At 41.2% G+C, this 7,572-nt stretch overlaps 1 protein-coding gene across 1 annotated transcript in view; it reads right to left on the bottom strand.

The window, feature by feature from the left end:
* Positions 1-1,325: 1,325 nt before the first annotated feature.
* The window catches only part of ZNRF2 (zinc and ring finger 2), a 57,924-nt gene continuing 51,677 nt past the window's right edge, over positions 1,326-7,572 (bottom strand). Inside the window, exon 5 of the mRNA XM_040076284.1 lies at positions 1,326-7,122. The gene's annotated coding sequence lies outside the window, so the exon portion shown is untranslated. The remainder of the gene's footprint in view (positions 7,123-7,572) is intronic.

The raw sequence follows: 7,572 nt of genomic DNA, 5'->3' as shown, positions 1-7,572 counted from the left end.
ATTCCATCAGCAGGTATTACCAGCCTGCAGAAGTCCCCCTGGCTGGGAGCAGCACCCAAGAAGCATCTCCTGCCTCAAGAGTGAACTCCTTTCATTTTCCCCCACATCCTCCACATAACCTCGTTGAAATGTGCTTGGTTTCACTTAGAGCACCCACAGTTCCACTCCCAACTGGTGTAGGGGGAGAGGTGTAAAATCACACCTTCCCCGCAGCAGACTTACCCTGTACACTATCCAAAACCACACGGCTCATCTGTGCTCCTGTCCTCATCTCACTTTACAGTCAGCACAAGGGCTACAGCTCCCCAGCTGCTGCCAGGCCAGGCAGGAGGGTCTGGAGTGGTAACACAGCCAGCCAGGTCTCTCACATGCACACCTACCTGCTGCAGGTGACCTGACTTGCAGAGCTGCAGCCACTGCCCCAGGAGAGTTTCCAGGCAGTCAGCATCACAGTGCTCTGCCTTTGCCAGGATGCTCCACTGGGGAACAATTTAACGTCCTCAGTGGCTCTGGGCAGAAATTCCATCCTCCAGCAACATGTCTCTGCAGGAACCCATCACAGTAGCCTCCTTCCAGCTGTTTAGGGACAAACAAGAGTGCTGGTAACCACTGGGGACAAAGAAATCCATGCACTGTCCAGCCACAGGTATGCTGTCAGGGAATCGGTTTTAAAGAAGCAACCATGAAGTGTTTTGGGAAGAAGCTAAAGTGGTATTTGGGTTTGAGGAAACTGACAGAAAGACCAGCTGTTGTTACTTTAATCCTCTGATGGAGGTTCCCAGACTCCAGGTGATGAGAAAGGACTGTTTGCTACCATCTTCTTCCCATATTCCTTTTTGTTTCTTTTGAAACCACCCGTGAGTTTTTCCCTACTTCCTGACCTGGCAGCTCTGTCTTCTGCTAACCTTGAAGGCCATCGTGTCTGCTGAAGATCTACAGATGATGCATTAACCAGAGACATCTATCTCACCTCCAGCCACCCCTACAAAACAGCAGCTACATCAGCTCTTCTCTGCCGAGACCTTCCCTGGCCAGACCGACGCAAGCCTGTGACATCACTGCTTGTGGGACAGGTGAAGAGTGAGAAGGGCTCAGAGGGGCCAGAGGCTGGCCCAGAGGGTTGCACTCCCACCTGCAGGACTGTGGACAGGCGAGATGCCAAGCTGCTTTTCTGGCTGTGACTCTAAAGCATGCACTGCTTTTCCTTCCTCTGCTCTAGCTCAAACTCCAGCACAGACATACAGAAATTCTGTCCCACAGCAATGCCTCTTTGATCAATACTTCAAAGAAAAAAAAAAAAAATCACTTGGAAGTGTGAGGAAAACTGTGCTTCAAAAGATTTATTACATATATTTGTACATATTTTACATGAATGGAATGTTAAACATACAACCTAAGAATCAATAAAAAAATATTTTCATTCGTGATTATGTACTGGCAAACCACTGAAAAGAGTACCTTAGAACAACTTAAGTCAACTTGCAATCATACTGCTCAATTTAAAAAAAAAAAAAAAAAAAGAGAAAAACAACAAAACAAACAAATATGTTTTACATTTACATTAGACATTGTAAATTACATTCCAATTTCCGCTCCGGGTAATGAAAGAAGGTATCTTGTCCATTACCACTGCATATACAGGTGGCATTTCAGATGCTAGCATGGACTTCCCTCTAACTCACTGTGGGCAAGGTTAGCTCTGTAGGAAGAGGCATATAAATAAAGGAGAACACACTCTCCTCCCTACCAGCAGATACCTGCCAAAGGGTAGGAAGAGCCAGAATGAGATTTGTAATCAAGGGATAAAGGTTAACACTGGATCACCACTCATTCCATCCCACACTACAGGTCTTAAATTTTGTTACAAGTAGTTTTTACATAGTTCATTAAATCATCCCCTCTACAGCTAAGCCACCTCCCTTCTTCCTTGAATAATAGAGCTTTGGCAATATCAGCTAGGGGAGAATTCTTCACTGTATGGTAACAAATATTCCAGCTTCATCTGAATATATACAAGAGCACAGAATCAAGCTTTGATGTTTCTTCCTCATAGAATTTCACACCTTGAGAGCTTGTGACCAGTCATGTTGAGAAGTGTTTACTATGAAATATAACCTATCAGCATTAAAAGGGACAGATTTAAGGGAAAACAAGAGGAACAGGATTCAGCAACAGATTATGTTCTTGCAACGTCAGGTTACTTACATTTGAAACTCTGCCAAAATGGAGCAAATCCTATTTATTGTTGCAAAATCTTTGCCAAAGCACACCCAAGGGCAAAAGTCTCTCAAACAAACACACATAGATTAAAAGCTGCCAGAAAGATCAGTGAGTGGGCTGGCTGCCTTCTAGTACACTGGCAACTTACTAGATCCGTGACAGAACCAAGTCCAGCCTTTTTCAGGTGCAGGATATTCCTATGGTGGTTTACCTAAGCAAGTCTTCAACAACTAATAATGCCCCCACAGTGAGATCATTTTACAGCTTATCCCATCATCAGCTCTGATGTACTAATTGAGACATGACCTTACAGAACACAAGCAGCTTGGGAAGCCAGTCTACAATTGTGGAGTAAGATAACCACATGTAATTTGAGAGTATGGACTGGGTTGGTTTTTTTAACCCCCAACAGCCTAAAATATCTCCAGCTTGATTTTAGAAGCAGGTTAACATATGTGAAGAAACAGAAACATCACATATTTTCCATTCAGGAAACAAATCCTGGATATAGTTCTGTTGTGAATTTCTCACACAGAGTCTTTTGAATGACAAAAAGTTAAGCAGTGGAGCTGCATGAAAAAACCCACATTTGGCTGGATTGTAGGAAACCCATAACAAGCCTTCTCTTACAGTTACAACCTCTTACATCACTTTTGCTGATGGAAAGCCTATTCATATGGGAATATGGCCTAACGTATATCTCATCTTCAGCTAGGTGGACAAGAAATTGATACTAAAATGACTTTAAAGCTTGAAAGGGTGGAAAGTGGAACATCAAACATAGCACTCATCAAAAAAAAGAGATAATCCTCCACTGGCAAAGGCGAGCTGGAAAATCCCATGGTAGCACTTCTGCACTCCCAGGTGTGTGGTAGTCTCTCAGCAGGAAAACTCCCAACTGCACAGCAGAATTAGTACTAAATTCGCACACAAAAACTCAATACAGGAATTACTCAGACAAATGACTGCCTGTATCAAAACCAACATGTTTTGCTACCATTTACAAAGAGAGAATAGTAAGATTCAAGTGCTAAGTTCCTTGGTTTTGGTGGAACACGGAAGAAATGGAGCAAGTTTCTAAAGCCCTCGCATAGAAAGGTAGCTCACTAAAAGCTACATCTTGCATATTAGACACATACCCCTCCAGAAACACCAAAGAGCCACATTTCTCTATAAAAACTATCTTTTCCATATTTGTTGAGATTTCAGTCTCCTGGGAGTCAGTTTTACCAACTCTCCAACCTTTCAACAAGGCTTAATTAAAAACCCAGTGCTCCTAAAACTAAGAAGCAGGCTAAGATAATCTTGAGATTCAGTCATAAACCCCCTTTACATCATAAGGGGGGAAGCAGGGAAAAAAACCAAGGTCACAAGTATCCACCCACATTTTCATACATTTCCTACATGTTTTCCATTCCAAAATACCTCAATACACATACCCTTGATTATGACAGCTAACCTGACTACAAATAAGACCATCTCGTTTTAGCTTTATCCCTCCCCAAAATAAAATACCAATAATTTGTGGTGTGCTTTGTATCTTTGCTTTGACATCCCACTCAACTCACTGCTGAATGCACACACTGAAAGAAAATGACCTACCTCTATCCAGAGTGAAGCATTTACTTCACTTTGACTTATAAGTGACTTTTAAGAGCCAGGACAAAGGGTGCCCTGTGCCGACAGCAGTTTTGACTACTTTGTTATTGTATGGGGAATGGTTATATACAATCCAACTCACAGCCACCTCCACTATGAACTTCAAAACACAAGTTGCTATTGAAGAGACATGGATATGCTACAAGTTCAGAAAAATCGCACATTTCAAGACAGTGTCAAATCTACTCTTCCCCTGCTGGCAAGCAGCATGTTTATGGCAGACCTGAGTATGGGAATTATTTCACACCCTTACATACTTAGGGAAGATATAGGCCAGATGACAGAAAATACTCTGAAACAGCACAGAATTGGCAATCTCAAGATATTTACAGGCAAAGAAGCATATCGCACCGAAACTGAAGTTATTGCTTCTTGTGGACAAGTGTGGTGTTCCTTATTTGAGACACAGGACTTGTTTGGTGTTTATTTTTCCCTTCTGAAGCACAATGAGTTGACACCCCTGTGAGGACATTTTCAAAATGAAGGTGCTGACTATGACTACAGCTCTGCCTACAGCGTGGTCATCACCAGCTGATGGTGACAGAAAGCTTACCTAGGTGAGTTTCCACAGGCGTTTTCAAGCCCAAGCATCGTTCTCATGTTTCCAGGCTTGGTCTGTCTTACAGGTATAAAAGAAAATCTCCCATAGTCTTTCAGAAGAGATTTATGGATCAAGAACATCAAACTAAGGCTGACTTTGTATCAGTTCCTCAAATAATCCAAGGAATTGCTGCACTACTGTGCTGACGGAAGCAGCGATGGACCCTTGCCTGCAAAAGCATCACCAGTGCAATGACTAGTGACCTGCTTTTCCCACACTGTTCCTAAACATGGGACAATAGTCCTAACTGCTGGGTCTTTAAATCAGCTACTTCCATCTGAATACAGAAAATTAAGGTTTTTGAGGAAACCTAAGTAAGTGAACTAGAAGTATGAACTACCAAAACTGAGCTCAAGTTGTAAACCGATTTATGTTTGTTGTATTTACCTACTTAACCCTCAAGCCAAAGACTATCTATGACCTCAGAGCACAGGACATCAAAACACTGACCTACCCCCTTTACATGACTACAGGTGAGTTTCTGTAGGCATGAAGCCAACAGTAAACATTAAATCAATGCAAATGGAAAAGTTTTACTTTCAGAAGATATCAGGAGTTTAAAACATTGGGAAAATGGGCCTGCAGGCAACACCACTATTTGAGTATTACAGGTGCTGTAATTCCTCATCCCCTCCCTCCCCCAAGATAATACAAGGCAACACAAATATTCTCATTGAAAAAGGACTCTGTACAGGGAATGACTGTACATTTGATGTGACTACAGAATCGAACGTGTGACAAAATGATTCTGCTCCCACTGAAAAAGAGAACTCAACAGGGCCCCACAGCTTACAGGTTCAGCTAAAACCAGTGATGAAAGCCCAAAACTGTAGAAACTGCACTGGCAATTATAACAATTATCTAGTTTGGATTCCTTTAGATTTGCAGCGTAACAAAGGCATTTTACAGAGCAACATTCAGGAGAAAATGTTATCCAGGGAAAAACTGCTCTTCAAGCAAGATGGGAGAGTTTAGGAACATGCACTGCACTTGTTCTCCAGATAGCAGCAGTTGCTCCTGTTCTTTGCCCTTTTTGATATAAATAACAGCAGCAACAGAGAGAAATGTGTACTTAAACAAACAAACAAAAAAATCAAAAAAACCCCAAGAAAAAACCAACTAGAATTATTTATGTACAAGACAAATGTTTGAAGAGTTGTGCAACTTATTTTAACTATTGAAACTCACTAAGAATACTGTTGCTAATAAATATTCATAAACTCTTCCCTGTGTTGCGAAATTCAGATACTACAATTAATTCTCAATATAAAAAGTATGCTTTTCAACCCTGATATCTGTTCCAGTTTATTCTCTTTTTAAAAAAAAATTATTTATTTTAATTGTGATACTTTTTGGGAACTAATACATATCCACAGTATTACTCGGTGTATCCACGCAGAGACATCCTGTGTTTTGTGGAGCTCTGGTATACCAACATATTACAGTAAAATAATAATAAATTAAACAAATGCAGATGCATTTAAAAAAAGAAAAAGAACCCATACTAAACAAAAATCCACACTGTCAAATGCTGGTCTCCACAAGAAGACACCCAAGGGTTTAGATGCAAAGTACTACAGGTCCTGCCACCGGAAAAACCATTCAATAAGGAAACATAAACTTGCGCATGTTCGAAAAATAAACACAAATCCCACCTCAATGTTATCTTGCCCGTGCCTATAAAAACCTCTCCCCGTGCCCACATTTGCAGTTATTCATTTACACCTCAGGAGGCAGCCTGGAGATGAGAGTAGTACAATAAAATAATTACCTGAAACATCTTTAAAAAAATACCCGTTAAACAAATTACCTTAACTGGCAGCACTTAAAATTGGTAATTCTTTTCTTTTTCCTATTTTTAAAAAAGTTGCATAGCTGTAAGATTTTGCTTTGCTGCTTTTGCTTTCTGTCATTTTGACTCACAAGCAGTAAAAGAGATGTTTTAGTTACTTAAATAGCAATACAGTGTGCAGATTTCAACAATCTCCATAGCTTGATCAATACAAATTAGTTACCTGTCTTGGTTTTACTCTTTGGACTGCATTGTGACAAAGGTTTAGTTACAAAACTCTGAAATACAGTATTCTTACGCGGAGCGGTTTATGTTTTCTGTTCTTGAAAAAAGTGGAGAACGTAAAACAGGATGTGAATTCAGTGAATCAAGGTCACACTGTTAGATTTTATTTAGTTTGCCATTTACTGTTCTTCAGCCAACGAGAAGGTGAAAACGTTCCCGCTCAAATCTGGGGCCGTCCCCCTGCGAGGGTCTCAGACAGCAGGTATCGAACGTCTCCGCTTCCACTGGAGGCAGTAGGAAACATGTCCAATAACTCGCTTCTTCACAGAACCGGAAGTTAGGCTGAAATTAGGAACTTTGGCCTTCGATACAAAATAGTGTCAGTAACGTCTCTGGGGAGTCGATTGTTACAGGATGTGCAGCATTTTCAAAATCCCTGTGTGTCCTTTGCATGAGTGTTTGGTATACCGAGCGCTACTGGCAAGTAACGGTGTCTGCAATGCTTTCTCTGTGTCACTGTCCATCTTTGCCTTTTTCAGCTACAAGGAACTAAGTCTCAAGCCAGGCACGCTGTGTTCAGCAAGGGAACCTCACATCTCCTATGTTTTCTGATCAGTGGAAGCAGCTGTTGGAAAAGCAGAAGACAAAATACCATTATTTCAGTACAGAAACCACTCGAACAGCATGAGCACAACCAAGGAGTTTTCCTTCCCCTTTTCTCCTAAGTCCCCAGTTATCACCATCCCTGCTGTGGAAAAAGCAAATAGAATTTAACAGGGGCTGGACAGCCATGAGCATGTACAGAGACAGAGGTATTCATGAACAGTATGCAGCCTTCTGCCACAACCAGAGATTGGGGGCAATATAGGAAATGTGTTTGTTTATTAATTTTGGCAAACGCCGCCCTGAGGTTAAAACAATTATCTCCTTAGCAGGATATTTTCCTTGAGGCTTTCTTTGCTACCCATACAATACAGACACATGAAGCAACATGAAACAAATGCACAAATAAATGCTGGTCATGAGTGCTTCGGATTTTTTTTTTTTTTTTTTTTAATTTCACTCAGAACAACAA

This window comes from Hirundo rustica, chromosome 1, assembly GCF_015227805.2.
Source record: "Hirundo rustica isolate bHirRus1 chromosome 1, bHirRus1.pri.v3, whole genome shotgun sequence".
In the NCBI taxonomy this organism is placed as follows: Eukaryota; Metazoa; Chordata; class Aves; order Passeriformes; family Hirundinidae; genus Hirundo; species Hirundo rustica.
This window is presented reverse-complemented; position numbering and strand designations above follow the sequence as displayed.